The sequence below is a fragment of the Aptenodytes patagonicus genome, chromosome 10 (assembly GCF_965638725.1).
Source record: "Aptenodytes patagonicus chromosome 10, bAptPat1.pri.cur, whole genome shotgun sequence".
Classification (NCBI taxonomy): Eukaryota; Metazoa; Chordata; class Aves; order Sphenisciformes; family Spheniscidae; genus Aptenodytes; species Aptenodytes patagonicus.
The window spans coordinates 19,866,851-19,892,406 of record NC_134958.1 but is presented as its reverse complement, the minus strand read 5'-3'; the positions used below and the strand labels follow the sequence as shown (position 1 = coordinate 19,892,406).

Here is a 25,556-nt window from a genome sequence, read left to right as displayed (position 1 = left end):
ATACTGATGCTTCCTGTCTTCTTGTTAAACCCTGCCATTATGTGCCTTTTGTACAGGTCAGATACTTATTACAGTTACAATAATAAAACACTGGTCCAAAAGTAAAGAAAAGCATATTCTTCTGATAGCCCACTGTGAAAAGTCAATTAATAGAAACTAAAGAATAGGTAAGTATGTGCAGTAAACAAAATCGTAGGGTTTACTCTGAGGTAAATATGATATGGTCATTCAAGAAGCTACTACATTCTAATACAGGGTTAAATAAAATCATAATTAAGAATCAGACAGTATTAGAAAGCATATAAGAAGCCATATGGTACGGTCAACTACAAAAGGACTGAATTACTAGTGTTAGGTATTTGATTCTCTGACCTGTACACATAACATTTTATAGTAATTTTTGCTTTAATATTTAGGCACCTCTTACTGTGACTAACATCAACTATCATTTGTTGTTTTTCCAACAACTATCAGACATTTTAGATTTAAATTGGTTGTGTAAACAGAACTCTGCTGCCATCATGGACATCTCTCCTTGAAACAGAAGCACAGAACAAAGGAAACATGAGTAAAATTACCCAGTTGACACTAAGCCCAAATTAGGGTAAGACAAAAAAAGCCCAAAGGTAAAAACTGCAGAAGAGTTTTTACTCTCGTATTATTTTGCAAGCAAAATAATTCCTTGCTGGATTCCTAACACGAACCACAGAACATATGGTTATGGGCCTGGAGTCAAAATGGAAAAACCCACTAACTGCTTCCCACAGACACTTTTCAGACTCGGAGATACATTTTTGGTGTCACTTACACAGAGTGTTACCAGCGTCAAAATTTAACATGAATTTTTCCCTGCAAAAACAATTGGACAAGAATGGTGATCCTACTGACTCAACCCAATGCAATTTTTTTCTGCACAAAACGTTACTGAAGAGGCCTCAGACAGGAGTCATAGCATGGAGTTTTTCGTAAAAAAAAGTACCTGACAATTCACTGGAAAGGATTGGCCAAAAAGACACTTGCAAAAACAATTTTGAAAAGACATCATGTGAACAATGTAAACTATTATATGTGATTCCTCTCCACACCTTTCAGTACCGCTTGGTATAAGTTCCATGAAGAGGCAGGTTGTCCAGGATCAAATGGTCAAGCAAGTCCACCAGAACAATTCACTAATGGCATTTCTTCAACATTTGCTTTACATAGCTATATCCATTGGAACTACCCCACAGGTTGCTGAGCTGATTCTTGAAACAAAGTGTTTCTTAGAAACTGAGACACTGGACACTTTGCTCAAGATCAATTAGAATACCCGTGAATGTGAAATGTTTTTCAAAACTTGAACTATTACTCTCTTACTCCCCCATGGCAATCAAACTAAATCAGGTTTCAAAAAAACAAGTACACAAAAGAAATAAGAAGAAATAAAACAATCCATATCAAGTCAAACAGCTTAACAGCTTTTTTTTTTTCATTAGCATCATGTAGTTCACTACAGTGAATACTTTAGCACACTTTTCTTTCCACCTAATAATATTTATTGGAGAATTCAAAACAAAGCCAATCATTATTTGAATATAAACTATAATTAATTCAGTCAAGTTTCTACCTCTTAAATACTCTGGTCTCGATCCCATCTACTGTAGTGTTCTCCAGACAATTTTTCCTCACAAGCAATCAGAATTTGGAATCAGTATGAGATTAACACAATTTCTGTATAAATCATCATTCTTTATCAATTTTCTTGGAGATAAGAAGGCTTACAGAAAAAGAGTAAAAAAAAAAAATCAACAAAAAATTTGCATGTCAGCAAAGACAGCAATACTAATCCAACATACATGCCTCACTAGAAAGGTGGTCACATAGAACTGTGATAATTTCATCATATCCTGACAAATGCTGGGGAAGTATATGCAACAGTTTACAGAGTCCATGACTCAAATGACGCATTCATAAAACATGTCAAATCAAAAACCAGCAGATCATGCAATCTCCTTCCAATACATTTAAATAGCTACTAAAAAAAAAGCTTTTCCTGCTCTTCCAACCTCCATCACCTACTTGAGATTTAGTACGAATGCAGTTACCGATCATAGTTTACAGTATCTAGAACACCAATGGATTTGTAGATGGTATTGCAGCAAGCTTGAATGAGCTTAGTGCATGCTCCTTTCATTTACTGATGCTAGCAACTGAACAGAGGAGGAAGAAGGGACAGAAAAACAGGGTGTCTCACTACTTAGCCATTTCATGCCATCTCAAAGGGTGAATGCTAGTTGTAAAGATTTTTTTTAAACATCAGGTTTCTGGTAGAGACGTCGGGCTTCTCCGTGCTTTTTGATTAATAAATTTTTTTTTTTTTTTTTAAATAAGAACACTTTTTCAACAGAAGAAAGAAACAGGGAATGGCTAGTCAAAAGAACTTTGGGTAAAACATGTAGAGGAGTAAAGAGAAAAAAAGAGTAGCCGAGGAAAGGAACAAGACCTATAGCAATAGACTGCGGAAGGCGCAGTTACTACCAGAATCACCGATGCTAATGCAAGCAGAAAAGCTGAGCAAGGACAGTGCGATTGCACCTGTCAAATCAACATCTCTGACACAGCCACAAAACAGAACACAGAGACTGAGACACATGAGAAAGCTAACGTACATTAGAGTGAATGTTTCAAGCAAGCACCACAGCATTCATTTCACTCCAGCTTTAAGAGTGCTCCATACCCTCAAGGTAAAAATCTCACAACTACTCAGATAAGGAAGGGAGGAGATTATAGGTTGGTGTAATCCTTATGAAAATTTCTGAACACGTTTAAGCTTGAGAAAAACCTAAATCTCTGAAGAGACCAGGATTGAACCCCAAAGCAGCTGCTACTCCTACAACAGAGACAGAAAGGAAGAGATCATAAAACACTGCTGAACTTTTAACAGGGCATAACAGTGTGCGCAAACATTACATGTCAATTACATTATACTTAGCATAGCACACTGCCAACTGTGTGCTAATCTAAGATAAAACCTCCTCCTACATCAAATGTGCTCAGAAAGAGACTCTGCTGCTGATCCTACTGAAAAGCTCAAAGTCAGCTTGGCAGACTTCAAATGGTTGAGCCTGAATTCAGATATCCCATTATTTTTCTTAGCAAAGCGTATTTCAAGATGTACCTAAACCACTGGATGATCCTTGTGCCTCGTAGCTATTTGCTCTCGTAAGTGCCTTAAAATGCGTTACTAATGCAGAGCAGGAATATACTAGATATGTGCTATAGATATGGAAGAACACACTTATTCTACACCTACATACATAAACATATATATGTATATATGAACAGATGTATATGAACACGCACACTTGCACATACACAACTGAAAAGATAGGATGTTGGATAGGCTAGTATTTGTGACACAGGTATAAATTCGTAAAAACAACAACAAAATGCACTGAACTCCAGCTACCACTGTCATTTAAAATGCACTATCCAGAAGAGGATTACCGAGTGCATTCTCCACAGAAACCACCCCTCCAGAAAACTCCGTTTCTTAAGTCAGAATAAAATGACCTACCAGGACGTCCTCCACCTCAATTGATGGTCAACAGCATCAATGGAGAATACAGTTTAGCAGGGAAGTTCATAGAGCAAACAAGACCACAAAGGAATCAGCACCATCTTGGACCATTACACATCACTCCTATTTCATTCCAATGTTCTGCACTACATACAGCCTCCTAAAAGATTTAAGCCACCACCCTTTGCAATGTACAGAAAAAGACCAGAGGGTAATAAAAAAAAGTTACTGCATAAAAAGGAGAGGAGCTTGTTTTCCAAGTGCAGGTGGGAAAAATAATCTGTCACTATCATGGCTTCTGTTGATTATAGCCAGCAGCAAATGGGAAATCAACCTGATATCCAATTTACAACCACAGATATAATTTCCTATCTAAAAATATGAGATTCCAGCTAGGGCTTCCACTTGTTTCAGCTGGGATCAACCTTTGACAGTTATCATTTTGGCTACCTAGGAGATACTCACCAAGTAGCCCTCTCCAAGATTTTTTACTTAATGTCTATTGAGGTGGGAATCAGAGGAATGTCAAACGCAGATAGTCAGAAGTGTTTGAAGTGGTCCTGCAATTCAAGCAACTGAGCTGCAAATCGGGGACAGACACTGACTTATTCTCCCTCTAGGGTTTCTACCTGCAAACAGATTTTCCATTAAAAAAGGTCTTACGCTAAGGAAGGCTACAATAAGTAGGGCACTAAGATTTCCCAGTTGGAAATTTCACAGATTCAGCAACAAATCGAAATATATGGTCTGAAAATACCTCCTCCTCAGACCACATCCTTAAAGGGAAAAATCACAACAAAATGACTTTACAGCAACTTATTTAAAAGACAGCAACAGCTGAACATCTCTTTTTCACTCCAATATATTATAATTCATGTTTCTCATTTCTCAGCTTCTGTGAGGAGTTCAGTGTTAATTTCTGCAGACAACATCACACAGCAAAACTGATTTAGTTTTCATTTTTATATACATTCTAGGGTGTTCCCAGCTCTTACTCCTGTGCCAAAACTTTCATTTTTACTGCTGACTTCCACAGTGAGTTTCAGGCACTTCCAAAAATAAATCCATGAAAGATAAGACAGAAAATAACAAGACATTTGGATAAATAACAACATAGGGGACAGCTGTGCAGGGAGATTCATTCTTTCCATCACTGTGTAAAGCCTCTCCAGCTCCAAGTAGCTACAGAATCATGGAATTCTGTTTGTCATGAGATGTAGGCTCAACTTGCCACCCAGCAAACAGACCTTGTCTGGAACCAGTGCTTCTCTTCTGAGAAATAGAAGTGTTCACAAGGTCCTGATGTCATGCATTAATTTTTCTGTTTATTTTCTTTCAAGTGTTTAAATGAGTTTTGAAAACAATTCCTGGCTTAAAGGAACAGTAAGTCCAACAGAATCCCTAAACCTAAGCTATTAATGTTGTGAAAATTCAACAGAGGTATAAACCTGTATTTAAAACCAGAGTATGTTATAACATTATCCCCCTAACTTCATACTATAAAAACACAAGGATGGGTGTATTTCTAAACAAAAATCCCTATCCATCCTTATCTGATCTCATCAAGGTTATCTTCTGCACACAGTGCAAAGCACTGGATGTTTTCAAGCATACTATTTCTGTAGCAAACAACTAAGCACAATGTATATGGGCAAGAGGTTACACCAATACTTAATAAAGATCTGTTAACTATTTTGGTATCTATTACCACCTGACAAGGAACAAATAAACCACAACTATAGAAACATGTAGCATATTCACAATCAAACTACTAGAAAATTCAGCTTTATTTTTAAAAACACGTGTGTTAGTAAAAAGGTATTAAAGTGACTGATGTGGTAAATAACATGTTTAATGATGTATCAAGTCTCAATTTTAGAAGTACTACTTGGCTTTGATATACTATTTATATTTTTACGTGTGTGCATACAAACACACTAATGTTACATAAATACAGCATATTTGTGTGTGCATGTGTGATACAAGCACATGCACACATACATCCCTAAAAATCATCATGGCTTTTAAGCACCGCATATCATTGAGAAAGTTTCCAATTGAAAAAGGAATGAAGAGAATACGCAATTCCCTAATATGCTGTCCAATGCAATGAGTGCACTCAAGGTCAAAGCCCTCCTCCTACTCTTCCTCCGTCCACTGTCATCCCTGACTGAATGGCTGACTACTTTAGCTGTAAATTTAAGACCTCAACAACACGCATCAAGCTTTTAAAATATAACCTCCTTATTGCTACTGCAGGCTCAGCATCATTAATCAACTCCAGTTGCAACGGAATGCTCATTGGATTGCTCATACTGAATTATATATTTACAGTCTGATTAATAATGCAATACTTCAAAAATCTGAAGTAATCCTATCCATGAACTAGCAGCAGAAGGATCTAGAGAAAATATTCAATTGAAAAAATTGAAATAGAACTTCAGTATAATTGCTGATACTAGTGGCATTATCTCACTGTTTTTTTGGAGGGGTGGGGGGCTACTACCACAGTTAAAAAACGTCACAAATTGGTGATTTTTACAAGATATTTATCTAAACATATTTAGAATTAAGCATTGTGCTAAATCTTATATTACGTACTTGAATGATGTACAGCATTCACCCAGCATTACACAATTTAAACCTACACTAGAATTCTTATGCATAAACATGAGATTAATTGACCTACTTTTTCAAGCCTTCCACATCCCTTTTACTCTTACAGAAATGTTCCATTATAGGGAAAAGTCCTTTTATGCTGTTGCATTTTATTTGCTTGTGCAACTCCAATCCTTTCCCTCTAAGATGTACCTTACTGTAACAACTAGGCAAGACAAAAGTGAAATGTTTTCTTGTGTAACACTTTTCTTGCCTACTACAACCTAACCTGACACCACTATTTCCCAATCCACTCCATATTTTGCATTAAAAAATCAAACAGATTTTTTCACAGTTCCAAGTTCTATTTACATCCTATTCTCTTGGTATAAAATATATACACTCCGTTCAAAATGGGAAAAAAACACCAAAATACTGAAATATTGAAAATCACCACAAACAAGCCAGGTATTAAAAACAGGAATCTATCCAGCTTTGGCAGGAATCTCAGTTTTATTGCAGTTTCCTACTTGCCTATTATGTGCTATGTCACAACTATTCTCCACTGGAGTGCCCGTTTCTTGTGGAAAGTGTGCTACAGCAGTTGCTTTAAGTGCAACTTCAATGTTTAAGTGACAGTATTAACAAAGCCTGAAAGTAACACCCTGTTTACTGTTTAGGACACTGTTCAGGGAAAGAGACTTGGATGCTGCCATTGATTTGCCTAGATCATCTTCCCCCCCGAGAGTCTCTTCTTCCCCACCCATTCTTTGTCAGAACCAGCACAGGCCTTCAACAATGCCTTCTTCCACTAGGCATTTACCCAACGCTTTTCTTGAAGTATGTGAAACTAAGTTTAAATTACTTATGAGTTTCTCACATTCAGGAAGACAGTTATGTTTTGCTGAGCCTCAATAATCTTAACACTGGAAACTTAGGAGAGTTGAATGGGAAATTTCAAAGAGAAGTTAGTTATACACTGCTATTTTAATGAAAGTAACAAGATTAAATATGATTTTTCATTCACCCTGAAGAGAGCTATAAAACTTTTCACCTGATTATTTATTCCCCCTAAATAATGGTGTCAATAAGAAGTTGTAATTTCTCATTTGGATCACGTACAAAAAAGATAAAGATGTCTCAGAATAAGTCAGTTTAACAATAAACCAATTTACTGTGTTCTCACTCGAGCAAGTTCTTCCAGTGCTGATACAGCAATTCAGAAAGCAGCCATTCAATAGCCTTTTGACCATTTTCATCTTTTGTCCATGTGTTCCCAGAACTAGAATTGTACACATCAGCATGTTCTTGTACTTACAAACTCCACAAAGCCTTTTTTGAGAGTTTTAGTCCACAGAACAGAAGCAAAGTAGATTAAAAAGCTTTCCATCTTGGGGTGATAATTTTGAATATTCAACACATGCACTACATGGAAATCCCCTTGATCCAGTGATCGAGGATGGGGACTTAAAACCAGCTCACTTATTGGTGATAATGTGGTTTACAAAGGCTACAGTTACTGCACAATAGAAAAGGGTGACTAATTTAAGCCAACCCCCATGCACCACCACCACAAAAAAATCCAAACCGAACAAAAACTCAGAATGAAGGGAGCAACACTCAAGAATTCTTGCAGCACAAGACCTAATTCTGATCTGCTTGGCCTGTGCGACTGTAACGGCTGCAGAAGTTACATGCTGACACATGATATTTACCTTTGGAATAAGTCCATAAGCATTTCGTGCATCATGGTATCATTATTGCCTTTAAAAAAGTTATTCAACTATCACCACCATTAAAATAACATAAATGGTAAAACATACTAAAATGAATGTGACTTCATTTTCTTCAATTTCATAGAAGGAAACAGCATATCGTGGTGAGCTAATCTCCAAGTAAAACATTTTTTTGGTTTTTCTTTTTTTTTTTTTTCCCTTCCTTTAAGAACTAATGTTGTACAATACGGATTAGGACACAGAGGTGCATTTTCCTATAACAATATTTTAGAATGTTTTCCACTTATGAAAGAAAAAATAAACAGAACAATTTAGCACACACACCCTGCTTTTTGTCCTTTTTTTTTTTTTTTAATATATAAATAGGTTTTACTTTGCTTACCATCCAGTGCAAACATGTTGTTTGGCTCTGCTGTTTTACAAACTAATACAGCTTTTAACTAAATTAAGAAAGGTTAAGATTTTCTTTTTAGAGAACTGTTAGCCAATCTACCCAAGATCAACAACACAAGCAGCTTTTCAAATTCATTCAATATCAACAAGCGAGCCACCCTATCAAAGCCGTATGAGGGCAAGTTTTCTTTAATATCAAGTTTCTCACGTCTTAATATCTGAACTACCTGATGCAGAAAAAACACTGAATCATGGCAGACAGGCAAAAATCAGCTTCCTTGGCCATTTTTGTGTTAGTAAATTCCAAGTAAACACATGCCCTTAACTCTAAAAAAGTCTTCTAATGAATGGGATTTCCGCAAAGACAATCACGTAACATTTAAAGCTGACTGAAAGAATTTTCAGAAATTTTAGCTTTTGTCTTCCTTCCAGTGTGTGCATGAAGAGAAAGGCTTGAACAGTTCCCTACTATTCATATTCTTCACAGGCAGTGATTCCACTAGTGACTATGGTTACTTTCTGCTACTACTGGGATATTGTTCCATCAGTTAACCAAGATCCCGTGTGAAGAGGTCACTGAATTTCTTGAGTACAAGTTTATTCTCCTACCATTCACTTACATATAGAACAGCCAGCAGCACTGCATATGGCCAACAGAAAGGAGGAAAATCATTGTGGACTTTGAGAGATTCATTCTTGAATCAGGCCAGCATGAATGAATTAAAAACGTTTCCTGGGGGGGAAAAACTCCTTTCACAGTTAAGAAAACAAGAATATTCCCAAAAGCACCTGTTTTGTCTGATTAATAAGTAGTTACCAATCCAGTTCAATCAGTTGTACAGCCAGATATAATTAGTCTAACTACACGAAGAGAATATTTTTTTTTAAATTTCTAAAATCAAAAGCTAATTAAGATCTTTAGCCATGTTATTTGATACCACAATTCATAACAGTGATCTGACAACAGCATCAGTGAAATGAGGAAAACAGAGACATTACAAAAGAGGACTTAATGCAGTGTTAATTCTTAAAAATAAAATAGTTAGAGGTTCTTGCTGACAGGCTTGATTATAAGAATGCTCTATAAATAACAAGAACAAAACAGTGTTGCTAACCATCTAGCCTTCTCTTCAGATTTGCACCTATGATGAAATGCATATCCTAAATAACTATTTACTCTTTAGTGATTTTACTTCATTTAACCTTGTCCTTAGACATATCTGATGTAAACTGACATGCTGCTTTAATTATAGGCTGCTTTGAAAGTTCACTAAAGACATTTTTCAAACATGGAGAATAGCAGGACAAAATTCCATTAGCGACCTTTTAGTATTACAAGCACCATTTCCAGATGAGCAGTCAAAGCCAGAGATACATTTAGAACAGTAATGTGTACAAGGTCAAAATAACTCCAACAGATTAAGAATCTGGAGCGAGATTTATCAACATTTTGCCCAAAGCCAGTCTTACCACTTTGTGACATTCTCTTCTGGAAGCATTACAGTATAGAAATGGTAATGTATCTGTGAAGTTATTCTAGTAATGATTTTTCCTTGGTCTTCTTGCCACCTCTTTTACATGTATTAAGATGAAACAAAGTTAAGTCATCTTCTCAGCTATTTGTTCTCATACCAATGAAAGGCATGGCCCTTTTTCCTAAGGCTTAGAGAACTCATTTATTATATGATCATATTCTCCAGTCTCCCTGGAAACTGTTTAAAAATAGTCAATAGCTGTAATGGTCAGGTTAGTCTCCTGGCTGTTAATTACAATGTTTACTTGGAGCTTAAATATTCATGCATCACATTTATTTTTCAGCTTGATCTCTCTCTTCACAAACACAGCCACAGCTGTACACATTTCATGCATTCTCTAAAAAAAAAAAATTACGTTAATATATACAGGCAGCAGATACAAGTTTTTAATTACTGTAGGAGTTTTTATGTTATTATATACATAACAAAGAAAATTAAACAGAACCTTACCTCAAAATTATACTTCATTTAATAGAAAATAAGCTTGTCTGAAAGTACCGCTTGACCATGTGGAATGCTTCCAGCAACCAGGTCTGTAACACACGATACAAACAAGTTATTTACTTATCCCCAGTCCATTAATTTCTAGTTTTAAAGTCTCTTCTGCCAACACACTGGAAAGGAAGCAACTCAGGAAGTTATAAGTTTCCTTTTCTCTTTGGGAGCTGGAATTTGCATTGCCAAAAAGAATAGCTTTAAGTTCAAGAAAATAAAATTCAATCCAGGCTTCCAAATTACACTTAAAAGCTCATAATAAATGAACTCTGAGTTTATACAGGTAAATACCTTGAAATTGTCTAGTCACTTATCAAAAAACTTGCAGCAGAAGTCTGGGTGTTAACATAAATTAAACAATCACATTGACCTCTCAAAGACGTTTATTTTGCATTAACTGTGCTTTTCTATGGTTTACGGTCTCTGTGTGGAGTAACTTAGTAGAAAACAGCACAGCACAAGCCTCTCCAGGCAATTTCCCCTCACAGTGAACCCCCTTCTGAGAGTACGATTGCAGAAAAATAAAAATAGAATTAACAGTTCTGTTTTGTTTTTAAAAGATGACAGAAACACTATTTCAAGGTTTTGGTTGTTTTGAGGAAGTAGACTCTGTTGTTTGGGTGTTTTTAGGCTTTGTTTTTTAGACTTCGTTTTCTTTCCTAGGATTCTTAGGATCATTTGTAAGTTTTTACTCTAAACAAAAGTTAATATAGCATACAGGTTTAATGCTCATCTCACGAGGATGGGCAAATCAGTTTGAACACCAAAATAAATTGCAATTTATCAATCTCCCCGCCCCCGGTCCCCACAGTGCTATGAAATAAACACCACCTTCTCTTCAAGTATCTCAAAGTTTACAAGATTGATCAGTTTTCCAGGCACAGTAATACATCTGGACAGATAGAAGATGGCCTAGATCTTGCTGCTAGCGAAGGCCCATGTATGTTCCATGTGTGCAGACTGTAGTTATGGAAGGCTTTTATCCCACTTTCAGATCTCTTGGAGCACTCTCTTACCGCAACCAAAATATTCACATAAAGTTCTGATCCACAACAGCTATCCAAATTTGAAACTAGTTTATGTATAAATTTAGAAAGACCAGGAAGTTAAAGAATCAAGTTACACATGTATACAGCTACATAACAAGGAATGCCTCTTAGCTGAGAAAAGCCTACAGCAACAAAGGAATTCTTGCCAATTTTAACCAACCAAAGCTGGCAAAAACATTTCCAATAGAATAGATTAATCATAGGATGTTTTTCTTGCCTAGGTTGGCTAGAAAAGTGATTTTTTTTTTTTTGCCTTTCAGTGGACTTTTAAGAACATCAGCTCTATGCCAACACAACTATTAACTGCAGGTTAGCAGATTTACTGCAGGTCAGAGTAAACGCAGTCTACATTACGACAATTATTTCAGCATGCAATGGATCACCTGCATTAAAATTGGCATTGTAGTAGTTTGCTACTTTGAAATTTAGACGCCTAATCCACGCTTATTCAACTTTTCAACATCTACCAAGTCTCCAGTAATGCACAAAGAACGTACAATTAAGTTTAATTAAAAGGTGTGCCACCAGCCTGGACCTCATGGATTTTCTGCTAAAATTTAAGGTTAGGATAAAAGCAAGTTCAGTGCACAGAATGTCTGCATATCTAATGCATTCCCTTAGGTGGCTATATCGGTCTATAAAGGATTTATCTGTAATACAAGTATTTGTATTACAGTAACATGCCAAAGTCCTGTTCAGTACAGCCCATGAATTTGCCAGCCACCCTACTTCCTCAAAGCCACTATTTACTTCTCCATACTTGCACATATTTTAAATTTCTAAAATTTGTTTCAAATGCGACCATGAAGCATTTCAGTCACTTGCAACATTGATACCTTTCTTCATTTTCAGTCCTTTCTGATGACAAAGGCATCAGAAGCCCTTTCAAATCCCACAGTTCTGACAGCACTGTGGGGGTCGGGGGCAGGGGGATTGATAAATTGCAATTTATTTTGGTGTTCAAACTGATTTGCCCATCCTCGTGAGATGAGCATTAAACCTGTATGCTATATTAACTTTTGTTTAGAGTAAAAACTTACAAATGATCCTAAGAATCCTAGGAAAAAAAGAAGTCTAAACTACCCCCCAAGCACTAGCTGGAAGCATCTTCACCTCTACTCAGAGCCTTCATCAATTAAGGCTGACACTTACCGGACTTGTATCAAAAAATGAATGTCTGAAGAACATACCACATCTAGGGGACAACAAAACCTGATGTAGCAGAGAATGAAGTGACCATCCCAGTATTGCTTCTTTCTAGTTACACCTGACAAAGGTCCCCAAATAAATTTTCCAATCCAATACACGCTGTTCATTTACCATCATTGTGATTTAAATGGTTGGGAAACTGCTTTGAAATCTGCTCTTTTCAGATGCAGTTCTATAACAGAATTGTTGCTTAAAAAAAAAAAAAAAATCAGCTCTTGTTTTCAAGCTATAAACCAAATATGGTGAACTAGAAATTTATTCTTCTGTAGTTTATCAGGAGGGTCTATCTACTCATGTAAGTGTTAATCAGAAACGTGACTGGGAAGGAAGGAGGTGAAGGAACTGCTCTCAACATTTTACATCAAGGGAAGGAACAAAACAATGCATTTCCACATACTACCAGAGCAACCTAATGAGTAGAATACCATGTTTCAAAATTACAGCTTCATTTAAAATTTTCAGTTATCTGAATATTTAACAGTAGAAAAATGAATGTATCTTGTGGAGTCTGAGAAAAACAAAAATTGCTTATAGTATGTAACATTTTAAGACTAGCTTGAACAAATGTGACTGTGGAAAGAACATTCATTTTTCAAGTGGGTTAATTACTGCTGAAGTAGCCATATATTTTTTTACTTACCAATTGGAGCTAAAAAGAGCCTAAAAACTATTAATCACTGTTTGTTTATTCTATTGTCCTCACTTCCTGGAATGCAGTCAGAGATGGAACTCGACTGCCCAAAAGCCCAGTCAGCAAATCAGCTGCCCTGAACCCTGGATTTGTTCACAGCATGAGCCTACTTACATTCTTAACCTATTGTAGGGTGGGAGCAACGAGTGCATAAAACACCTAATTCTGGAAGTTTACACAAAATTCAACAGGGCTTTCTAAATATTTGGAGTATTTTTTAGCATAAGCCCCCCCCCCCCTTTTTATTCTTCTTAGTTGCGGCTACATTTCTATGAAGTGTTTCTGGTTCAAGTGCTAGTGATGTTATTTATAGAACAAGAAGATTGAATAAAGAAAAGCGCTGAAGTAGAACGCGCTTTCTCAATTCCATTGCAGAATCCTACACTGTGAATTAAAGGTAAACTATAGTTTTGCCCTTTATAGATATTTCCTAGATATTCTGCATTCTCAAAATTCTTGGTGATAACGCAGTTTAATTCAGTAGCATTTGAATTACAGACTCACTGAGACTACAAAGATAAATTCCAGCATCCTCTTATACTACATTTTTTGAATGTGGAAAATATTTCTACCCATGTATTTCCTTTGGGTTTATGTGCATTTTCCTATACTGTGTTTTGTGTGGGGTTTTTCGTTTGTTTTCAGAGGTTTTTTTGTTGTTTGGGTATTTTTATTTTCTTATTGTTAGCCAAGCATTGCTGTAAAAACCAAAAGCAAATCAAAATACATGGTCCATTACACAAAGCATGGATTCCTATGCTTTAATCCTGCTGGCGTTCATCACCACATTACTGTATCATCCCTGCTAAAGGAATCTGCTAACAGCTTAATATTTTGAGCTATAAACAGGGGAATAGTTCCTTTCCATCCCCTCCCCAAGACATTGGGAAGTTTAGTTTTATGATGTATGTTCTGTGCTTCAAAACTTTGTGTTCCTTGCACACAATAAAGGCATTGAATGGTCATTTTAAGCTGGTACTAATTTAGATGTTTCGTAGTGTGTGACTTCTTTCAATTCTTAGTTCCTCCAGTTATCTGTCTTCTTGTATTATTTTCTTAAAGACTACAAGAGAGTAAATTACTACAAGGATATGAAATATGCAATATCACGAGGCACAGATATTTTAAGCATCATCTTCAGAGGCTCAATCCCTGCTACCAGTCCCATCCCTATAAAACAGGGCTGGAATTTCACCAAACAGATTTAAGGAGAGGATGGTCTATGCAGCCACTCACAGTGCACTGCAAAGAACATATTCAACAGAACCCGATATAGTCCCCAAAAGCAGATTCCCACCTTCCTTCAAAACTCTTCTCAACAACTTACTACTTTGATTCCTTTGCATCCTGAATCTGGATTTCAGCTCCATATACTAAAAATACCCACAGGAAGAGAGCTCCTATCCTCCTTTTAAGTGTTTCCTCCATTCTCCTCTTCTGACATCTCTCTAATCCCTAATCAGCACAACAAACAAGATGCATTCTGTAAAACAACATTCTGAGAACACGCTCACACCGCCACATATGCTCAGGTAGGAGGGTCTGCAACATGCTTAGGTAGGATACACTGCACTCAATGATTGTTTAATAATATTGCAGAGTTGCAACGAAATTGCTTTTAGTTAACTCTGTATAACAAACAGGTAGCCTGGAAGGTGAAGCAGGAAGCATCTTCATTGGGCAAAGATGACCTACTGACCAGTACAGATCAGTTCCTATATTCTAATAAAAGAACTCATATAGTTACAGTACAGAAAAGATGGTTTCAGAGTGTGCTAGTACAAACACAATTTAAGTAGGACGTGAATATATCAGAGGAATAATTGGTAAAACCTAATTCTGTTATAATACAAAGTTCCTTTTTGATGTAATGCTTGATACGATTTCTACCTTCACGGACAAGGATCTTCACCACTTTATATAAAAACCACACACATGTGAACATTAAAGAAGAATCATTCAAAAGTTTGCCTTGCAATGAAAGCTGCAACCAGGCTTCTAGACCTTGATTTCCCATTCTTCTTCATGTAAAAATGTTGAGTTACCTTCTGCTGGCAAATGTAGCGTTCATGCAACAACATCAGGCCTACTGATAACAAGATTACAAAGTATTAAGAAAAAAAACAACAAACTTAAGTCAGTTAAGATTTTAACTGACAGTTAAGATTTTAACTGACTATTTGGAAGTGCCAAGTAACACGCATTTCAGGTTCTGTTTCAAGACTAAGGTGGTATTCAGCTCAATAGCACTGGGAAGCATCTTAATCAAGTGAAGAAATGGTGGGACAAGACACCACCAAAAATACACTTGAAAGCTACAGTAACTTTAAGGTTGTCTGAGCATTTACTGGAAACAGCCATATGCCTGAGTAAAACTGAGCTGACATACAACTTTACTTATCAAACTGACATTAAAAACTAACAGTAATGTTTTTGTGTAGTAGATCAATGTAGGATTTTTCACAATCAAAGCAATCTCTGGCATTTACCACATTAAATATTCTTGTAACCGACAACCATATTTTTGCAGGTGCTACCTCCTCCTAAAGCATGGCATAGCACACACAAAACCAGATGAATTAGCAACACACTGAGTTTATGCACCTCGGGTAAACCCACAGGCTAACTGCAATTATGCCTGTGCTCTCCTTTCTAGAGGGCAGACTGGCTCAACTAGGGTAAGTAACACAGCACGAATTGCCAGGAATCAGGGGTATCCAGTGGGGCGGTCTGAGATCAAGCATGTGGGTATATGCACTCCATGCCAGGACAAGTGCATGAAGAGCCCATCACAGAAACACAACCAACGACAATCATGCCCTTTTATATACGTGAACCATTATTCACAGAGTCTAACGAAGAGCTAATAGAAATCTTAGCCTGACACTACTTGAAGAAGTTCTCATTTTAAAAATTTTCAAAGTGTTTTGTATTAGGTTTTAATCTAGGTAACACTTAATTACCAAAAGCCATTATGATAAAGCTTTAAATATTTTATATACATGTTCCTGTACTGGAACTACACTAACCATGAAACATTGAATGATCATACCATAACCATTACTACACTCCTCTTGGTTAATGAGGAAAAGTTATTAAATTATGAGACTAAAGCCTCCTTTATGCCTGCAGCCAGGTTTCAACTACTGATTTTCAAGTTTTAGGCGTTGCGCTACCTTGAGACCAGCAAGCTTTTCTAGCTGCAGAAGGTAAACAGGAGAACGCTGCACATAAACCCAGAAATTCTGCATTTAGTTTCATCACATATAACTTGCTCAACAACACAGAACACCCACATGCTTTGCTAGTATGCTTACTATTTATGAAGGATAAAAACAGGCTACAAAGGGGAAAAAATGACCAATAAGCACCCTATACCCCAAAATGGCTGCTGCAGGTAAATCAGTTTTTAATAGTATGAATTGAAGCACAACATTTACCTTCGAATACAAAATTCAATTTTGGTTAACTTCCCCGTGTCCTGTCCCCCCCCCCAGCAAAGTATTACAGGAGACGTTCATTATAGTGGGAAATCCATTTGAGAAAGCAGAACAAACTGATATGCAACGCCATTTCTTGCCCTTCCTCCCCACCAGACACATATAATATATCATTTACACATTAGGTTTGAGAAACTACCATTTATCAGATCATAATACAGATTACCCCACTCTCCCTAGATAACAGGCCACTCAGGTTGTCTCCACCCCAAACCATCCAACATCCAAACCATCCAACACTTCTGTGTCTTTTTGCCTGGCATCTGTGACTTCAACCAGATTAACTGTTCAAAATAACCAAACGGGTTCTTTATTGATTATAATCAGCAACATATACCACATAGTTTACTGCTGTGTCAGATACTTCATAAATGATCAGAATTCACCTACTGGAACAAGGTATTCAGGATCTAGGCAAATTTTACTATCCCCCAGGTGAAACTATACTCTCAAATGCAATTCTTCCTTTACACTTGGAACTAAACATTATTCCTTAAAAATTGTGAAGTTTATGAAAATGGTGCTTCAGTGTGAGCTGAAGCATTCAAGCTAGACTCTCTTCCTTTGTACCTCACCGATGGTGGTAGTTCAGCCCTGCACTGGTCTGCCAAAACTCAGCTTTCAACCTCTAAGGATCTATTACTGTTTCACTCTATCCGATCTTAACTACTGTTTTGAAGCTTCTATTTGTCAATCTTTACAGCATCCTGCACATACAGGATGATAGTTTTGAGGAGGTCAGAAAAGGCACAACAGGTAAATTCTGCAACACAAGGGGAAAGTATGGCATTAGTTTCTTCCCAAGGCAGCATGTTTGTATACAGCAGAAAAAAGTGCCTGTTGTGATCATTTAATGTCAACTATACTCTGCTATATGTTCAAAATTATGTAATCTCAGATCTCTTACATTATGAGGCTGAGACAACTTTCTGTGATTAATATAAAAGATAAATATCTTCCTGTGTTTTCATAAATTTGAAGTTTTTGTCAGGCAAATACTACTTTACTCCTATTCAGGGCTCTTCAAGAGCAGTAGATAGTTTTCCATAAAGGAGCAGTTATTACTCAAACTTTATTCTGAACTCCAGCTTCCTCTCTAGGTAAGTTTAAAAAAAGGTTCTAAATTTGTTGTCTAGTAGAAAGACAAAATCTTGTTTAATGTGAATTGTTATTCCTTTTAAGGTAGGCAAAGAAGGTTTACTAAAAGCTAAATGGTAACTTATTTCAATTTTTATTATTATTGTTGTTACTACTACTATTACAGAAAAAGCTACAGCAAATACGCACATTCAGTCACGCTTTGTAAGTTCTTTGAAACACATTTGCCCGGAACAGTATGTCATCCTGGCATCAAACTGCAATGCCTTTCCTTTGATGACAGAAAGTAAGTTTGACTGATTCACAGGAGTGATATGAAGTACAAGGCAGTCATGCTTTACTGCCCTCCTAAGAAACCATGCACTAGAAACATGCCATGTGTCAAACCCACCTATCCTTCTGTCATGATGTGAATGACACTCACCCTCTGAGTACAACTACAGGAAGCGTCCAGAGAACAAGTACCAACCACTGTTAAGTATGCCAGATCTGCAACGTCTGCAGAGTTAACTACAGCCATCATCAATGGTTCTTCATTTACTGTAAAAACTCTGGCTCTAGATTTCAGCATAGAATATAGTCTTTTCAAAACAGAGCTAAATACATCATTTTCAATCATGTGATACAATACATAGTAATTGAAAATGACAGGTAATAATGTGAAATAACAGGTCTTCAAAAATGAGTACATGGCACCTTCCTCATCAGGGTACCATTCACACTAACTGTAATTTCTGACCTTTTACGATTTGGAATCTATGCTAATGTTATCCTTCATTTCCAACCAGACAATCTCTAAGCAGTTTAACAACTGTAAACAGATGTTAAGCCTATTTTTCATGAGAACAGAAAGGGTAGCTTGCCTTAGAACAGTTGCAGTTCTCTATTGGATATTAACACCTGAGCAGTGAACATAACTCCATAGTATCAGAGAGAAATTCCTCAGCATAGAGTCTATTTTCTTCCATGTTGTGATACTATACACTTAGAATATTCAAATATGTACTTGCACTCAGGTCAAAATTCATAAGATTTCTCATCCATTTATGCTGACATACATTACAGCATCAATTATTCAGTAATCCATTGCAAAGATTCACTGGTTCAGTGGAAGCTATTGAACCTCAGAAGTTCTATGGCAATATAAATAAACAACAGTGTATTTGCATCATCTTTATGAAAAAGTGTGAATTCAGCTGTCATAAGTAACTACTGTGAAAAAAAAATATGGGAACTTCTACTTTTTCTTTACTGTTAAGTCATGAATCACGCAGGCCTCAAACACTTCTCCTAAATAAGCATCTTTTACACTAGGTTCACATTTCCCTTCAAGCTACTCATCCAAGAAAGGCATAACAATCCATGATATAACACTGGCCCTGCTCCCAATCCCCAGTCAAGCTTTCCTCTTCAGGAAAATATATTTAACCTTCACTTTCACCAAAAAAACCCCAACCAAACAACAATTAGCCTAGGCTTACAGTTGGATCAAAGAGGAAATTTACAGCATAAGGCAGTTTAGAAAAAATCCAGTCCTAGGCAATTAAAATCACTGCCCATTACAATAGCTACCATTTCTATGTTTCTTCTCAAAAAGTTAAAGAAAATACATTAACAAGAACATTTTAAATAGCTTGACTATGTGCATGGTAGATTTTAACCCCATATAAAATAAAACTATCACCAGATCCAGGTCTTACATTAAAATCCCTGCAGGAAGGTGGCTGGTTCCAAGTACTGACAGTTAAGCTAACTGAAACAAAACATCTATTGCATTGCCAACATTAATTTAAATTAATAAATTTGTCACTAACAATAAATTGTCATTGATATTAATAATAAATTGTCACTTTTGAGAGATACTACAAGGTTATAATCAAATTATGAGGTTGTCCGTAATGTGAACACTTCCATCTTGAATGATGACATGAAATTCATATACAATTTTGGCTAAATACCTGCAAATAAAGTCATTAACAACATGAGTATTAGTTTTAGCAGTTGAAATTTCATGTCCAGGGTCGGTGCGTGAACTGAATAAGCAGTAAAATAATAAAAGTAATCTTTCAATGGACAGGTAAAAGAGAAAAAAAAACCAAAAGCACCACAAGGTGTTGTTGGTACAACTTCTTCACAGTATGTTACCAAAACAGGACACCTGCCATTCTAATGGTATAACTCTCAAGCTGTCTATATTTAGCATAAAATTTGCCAGCTAAATCTGTTCACAACAGAACTACCGTCCATTTGCACTGTAGCAGACAAAGCATACAATTTACCTCTTTGGCATGACTAACAGGAAGTTTGCCAACTTTCCAAACATATTCCTCGAAAGCTGGGCTGCTCTATATTTGCATCCACAGGGTTAGCACAGTATTGGTTCAGAGACTCCAGATACAGTGTTGGAAATCCAACTTCAGTAGAAATAAAACTTGGATTTTCCATTTTTACATTATCCTCACTGTTCTACTAGACCGAAGAGATTCTTACTAAAGAGCAATGGTTTGCAAAATTTCCTTATCTTCAGACCAAGTTATTAAATACTTAACTTCGGCAACACGTTAACTACCCTGACAGTAAGAAACGTACTGAATCACAAATACATTACATATCCAAAGTTCATGTTAGCATATAAATTTATAATGTTCGGAAAGAGAAATGATTTTGAACTCAAGCCAGAATGATCCAAACTCACCAAAACAAAAACGAACTTAAATTCCACCCGATCTTTTTGTTAGTATGCCAACAAACCTTTAATGCATCATCTTGTCCAGGTCTACGTGCATTACAGAGAATCCCTGAACAAATGGAACAGGTCCTAGACCTCCTCAAAATGAAAGCTGATTATCAAAGAAAATGCAACCACGCTGAGATGTGCAGATAAATTACTCTGGGCCAACTCTATATACATGCACGCATACATGTATATGCATGTATATTATTACTTTAGATATGCAAACACACACAGCCTTCTTATAATGGCTTTAGCTAGGAGGTCTTCACACTACACTCCATCACATAGGGACAGCACACCCAGCATTTTCAACACAGTCAAGGCTAGAAATTTCCAACAGGAGGAAGTCTATCGCGTTTGAGGTAAACCCCAGCTTCAGAACCCCATCAGCAGTTAGGAAAAGACACAAGTCTGGAACACCTTCCTTAAGGCCCAAAGAGAACGTGGAGAACATTCACTGAACCATTCCTGGGGGAGGTAAGTCTTTACAGTACTCACCAGAAGGTGTACCTATCGTTTCTCCAATTTCAAACCAAATGCTATAAGGTGGTTTTGCCAATGGTTTTAACTTCTTACCTTGAAAAGCTCATATTATAAAGCAGGGAGTTAAGTCACACTGTATTTTGCATTATATGCACTGTAAAAATACTCCATTCTCTATTCATATGATTTAGATATTTCCAGAAGAAAAGTCAGTCACAACTTCAGTTCCTTTTTACTTGAATCCTGTTTTCATGTAAATATTTTGTGCCTAGGAAATTCAACAGTTAAAATTCCATGAACATAATTCTAGCTATCGTTCAGCTGCTAAAACTACATGTATTTCTGTAGAGCTGGCAGTACACAGACCTATGCCGCCAAATTCAGGGTGCTGAAGGAGGGAAGAACGTGGAGTCAAACACAGTATTGGATTTTGTAGTACTGGAGAAAATTTATGTCAAGATATACCAACCTGCTAACAAACTCCACAGAGGTGCCCAAATTCAAGTAATGACTATGAAATTGATTCATTCCTTTACTCCATTCTTGCACTCCAGAAAGCTATTCTTAAAATCCCAATACCTTTAGAGAAAATAAAAATTGACATACTATGCCTGGTCTTTGGACTTCACAGCTTAAGATACAATTTTCTCCTCAAATAATAAAAAAAAAAAAAAAAAAAAAAAATTATCCCAGTCAAAGGCCATTCATCTATCAGGACATCTTGAAAGTATACTTACAATTTGCTTTCAAACTACACAAATGAAAACTGTCTTCTGATAAGACCACACAAGCAGAAGGCTGTCCAGAGCAATCAGGTACTAAAATGCAGTTCTGGAAAGCAGGTTACAACTTTCTCTGTATGTTTACCATTATAGCTCTATAACTTACAGTATGACATCTTAAGACCAGTTGTTTGTAATTGTTATGACTACTTAAAAAGTCTTGGAATTGAAATAACTTCCCTCATTAAAAAAGTCTGATTTTCAAAATTCAGTGGTAAATACAGTTCTCTTTCACAATTTCTTCCTATAAAAACAGCCTTTGTAGATAAAGTTATCTACTTCTGGACATCAAACTACCTCAAATAATCAGTGGGCACACTATGATATCATTTAATATCTGAGTTTCACATCACTTTAGAATTGGAAGAGCTAAAATTTCAGGAAGTTTCCACGTGCATTTGTGTTACGTAAACTATGCAGTTGTTCCCAATCTCAGTATCATATCTTTTCCCTCTATATATTTATCTAACCACATACAGAAATGAAGCTCAAACTTTCACCCCCAGGAAATAATTTCCTTGAGTTTATTCTAGTAAGATGAAAAAAGAAACATTATGTACTTGAAAATAATTTGTTTTAGTCTGCTACCACCTCAGTAATGAAAAGAAGTATACCCAAAACTGTTTTCTATAAATGGCAACTGCTAATTCAACTAGTGTGCACGCTTTAAATAGCTGTGAGGAGTCCAAAATGTGATCATAAGCAGCCACCTGAGACCCACGGACATCTTCCATCAATGGAGGCTGTCACTCCAGCCAAGCTCTTAAGATTGTAGAAAGTGAGGTCAAAAACAACTGGCATTAAAAGTTACCCAGAGTGAATATGGTTGACTAGAACTGAAGCGAAGCGCTTCCTGACCCACAGACACTCTTCTCCTAGCTCAAAGTGAGCCCACTGTCATCAACAACTGTTCTAGATCTCTCCAGAGGAAGAAAAGTGCTCCTCAGAGCAGATTACCAGCAATAAAGTTTTGTACGGATTTCCAAGACAGTACTTTTTCATTTTCTTGTATGCTTGAAGCTTCTCTTCCCAGCACAACTACTTGTTATCAAGCTTCCTATACAGTATGTCAACCTTAGCAATCTGTAATTTTTAAATTACTTTCAATGCACTTCCCTCTCCAAATAACAGCCATTTATGCAAGTGCGTGTGGCAGATGCACCCGCGCTGACAGAGACTGGGGGCATTAAGAGTGCTGCATCCTTACTTTTCGCGCACTTACTTTCGTGCCTTTAAGGTGGCGAGTGCTAACCGTCACACACACGCTTTGGGCCAGTAATTATGGTCATGTATACACCTCAGGCGAGGAGTAAGAAAGTTAAGGCCCTCAGCCAATTAGAACTGACCGTAGATCAGATTCGACCAGGGTATAAATGGAGCCCCACCAGAGGGCAAATGGAGTCAGTCCTCCTCAGAGCAGCGGGTCTGCAGCTGGGGACTCTCCCCTTGGGTCGGGACGCCGCCTAAGGAAACTCCTCGAGGTTGAGAGCCCTCATCTTATAGGTGAATGATTGTGCACGTTTTGGATCCTCATTTCTAAAGCCGGCTGTGCAGTATTAATCCCTTGTACACCATCCTGAACCTGTGGTTTACTGATGTTATCAGAGTGTTGATGCCTCATTTCTAGTTAGTTTTCTGCCAAACAATTTTGGTTAAAATAAAGTTTATCTTTGAATCTGTCACCTGCCTAATTTGATTATGTGAGCATCCGCAACAGTGCGTGAAGCAACATCAAACAGATTAAGAAGCTGAGTGGCTACCTCTTACATTAAGGATTTGTTTTCTTGTAGGAGGTATAAGTCTTTTGATATGACCGGGGGGGGGGGGGGGGGGGGGGGGGGGCAGAAATTTAAGGGGCAGCTTCAGTAACTACTACTTCTCAGAGTTCCTCAGTGATTGAAAATTTAGTAGTTCTACAGAGTGTACACATAACTGTTGTACACTATACCAGATACGCATAAAGCAGTTCTCTTTCTGCCTAATATGTCTTGGAGAACATGAACATTTCAGAAAAAACCAGCACGTCCTTAACTATGCAGCTGCCAAATCAATTCTTTCTGATTAAAATATACTTTGAATTTCGTAAGGTCTTCCCACAGACATAAATCTTTCAGTCCCAAGCACTTCCTGTCATTTTAATTGCTACACTTCAAGTCCCCCAAAGAACAAAAATGATGCTTTGCAGTGTTCACAGACAGGCTGAACAGCACTCATTGTGTCTCAGGGGAGAACACTGTCTGGAATGGCTATTTAAATGGGGGAAGAGGGAGAGACAATGCTGAAAAACACGTACATAAGAAATACATGCTGTTTATACTCTTTATTGAAATCAAACATATGAGAAGCTCAACCTCCTCCTCACTCCCCCCTCCCAGTAAAAGGAAGAGAGATGTCTTCTCTTGACAGGACTAAGCTTTCCAAGCATGTGTTTCTGGACTGAGGCAGTGTCCGAGCTATGTAGGAGAACATGAAATAACCCTTTTCAAGATGTTTTCGCTACTTCTAGCTACGTGGTCTTAGTCCAAATTTTTTTATATACAGCATTTATGTTTATTCAATAGGGTAAAGAGCAAGTAAAACTCCATCACACATCTGCACTGAAATGGTCTTGAACCAAATCAGCCCTCCAATTGCGTACACAGGTTGTCTAACCCCAAATACTATCCTTTTCAAATGCTCCCCATACAGGAGCTGCTTCAATTTCAGATCTCCCTACCTCACTATGGTTCACCTTTGGAGTTAGCTCCTCTAAGTTTCCTCCATATAACAGCCCAGACTTCCATAATCTTTCTGTCAAGAAACTTAAATCAGGTCAACCCGAGGCATTTTGCTAGAGAGAATCACAGAATCATAGAATAGTTTAGGTTGGAAGGGACCTCTAAAGGTCATCTAGTCCAACCCCCCTGCCGTGGGCAGGGACATCTTCAACTAGAGGAGGTTGCTCAGAGCCCCGTCCAACCTGACCTGGAATGTCTCCAGGGATGGGGCATCCACCACCTCTCTGGGCAACCTGGGCCAGTGTCTCACCACCCTTATTGTAAAAAAATGTCTTCCTTGTATCTAGTCTGAATCTACCCCCCTTCAGTTTAAAGCCATTCCCCCTTGTCCTGTTGCAACAGGCCCTGCTAAAAACTTTTTACCCATCTTTCTCATAAGCCCCCTTTCAGTACTGATAGGCTGCCGTAAGGTCTCCCCAAAGCCTTCTCTTCTCCAGGCCAAACAAACCCAACAACCCCAACTCTCAGCCTTTCTTCACAGGAGAGGTGTTCCATCCCCCTGATCATTTTTGTGGCCCTCCTCTAGACCCGCTCCAACAGGTCCGTGTCTTTCTTGTGCTGAGGGCTCCAGAGCTGGACGCAGGACTCCAGGTGGGGTCTCACCAGAGCAGAGCAGAGGGGCAGAATCACCTCCCTCGACCTGCTGGCCACGCTGCTTTTGATGCAGCCCAGGATACAATTGGCCACCTGGGCTGCGAGCGCACATTGCTGGCTCATGTCCAGCTTTTCATCCACCAGTACCCCCAAGTCCTTCTGGGCAGGGCTGCTCTCCATCCCTTCATCCCCCAGCCTGTATTGATACTGGGGGTTGCCCCGACCCAGGTGCAGGACCTTGCACTTGGCCTTGTTAAACCTCATGAGGTTCACAGGGGCCCACTTCTTGAGCTTGTCCAGGTCCCTCTGGGTGGCATCCTGTC

General features: G+C 37.6%; 1 protein-coding gene across 6 annotated transcripts in view; it reads right to left on the bottom strand.

The window, feature by feature from the left end:
• Nucleotides 1-25,556, bottom strand: part of TLN2 (talin 2) — a 209,946-nt gene that overhangs the window by 135,780 nt on the left and 48,610 nt on the right. For 5 of the 6 annotated variants that reach the window (XR_012996198.1, XM_076348381.1, XM_076348382.1 and 2 more), the window contains one exon: nt 10,272-10,354. The exons of the other annotated variant lie outside the window; for it this stretch is intronic. The gene's annotated coding sequence lies outside the window, so the exon portion shown is untranslated. The remainder of the gene's footprint in view (nt 1-10,271; nt 10,355-25,556) is intronic. 6 annotated transcript variants of the gene reach the window in all.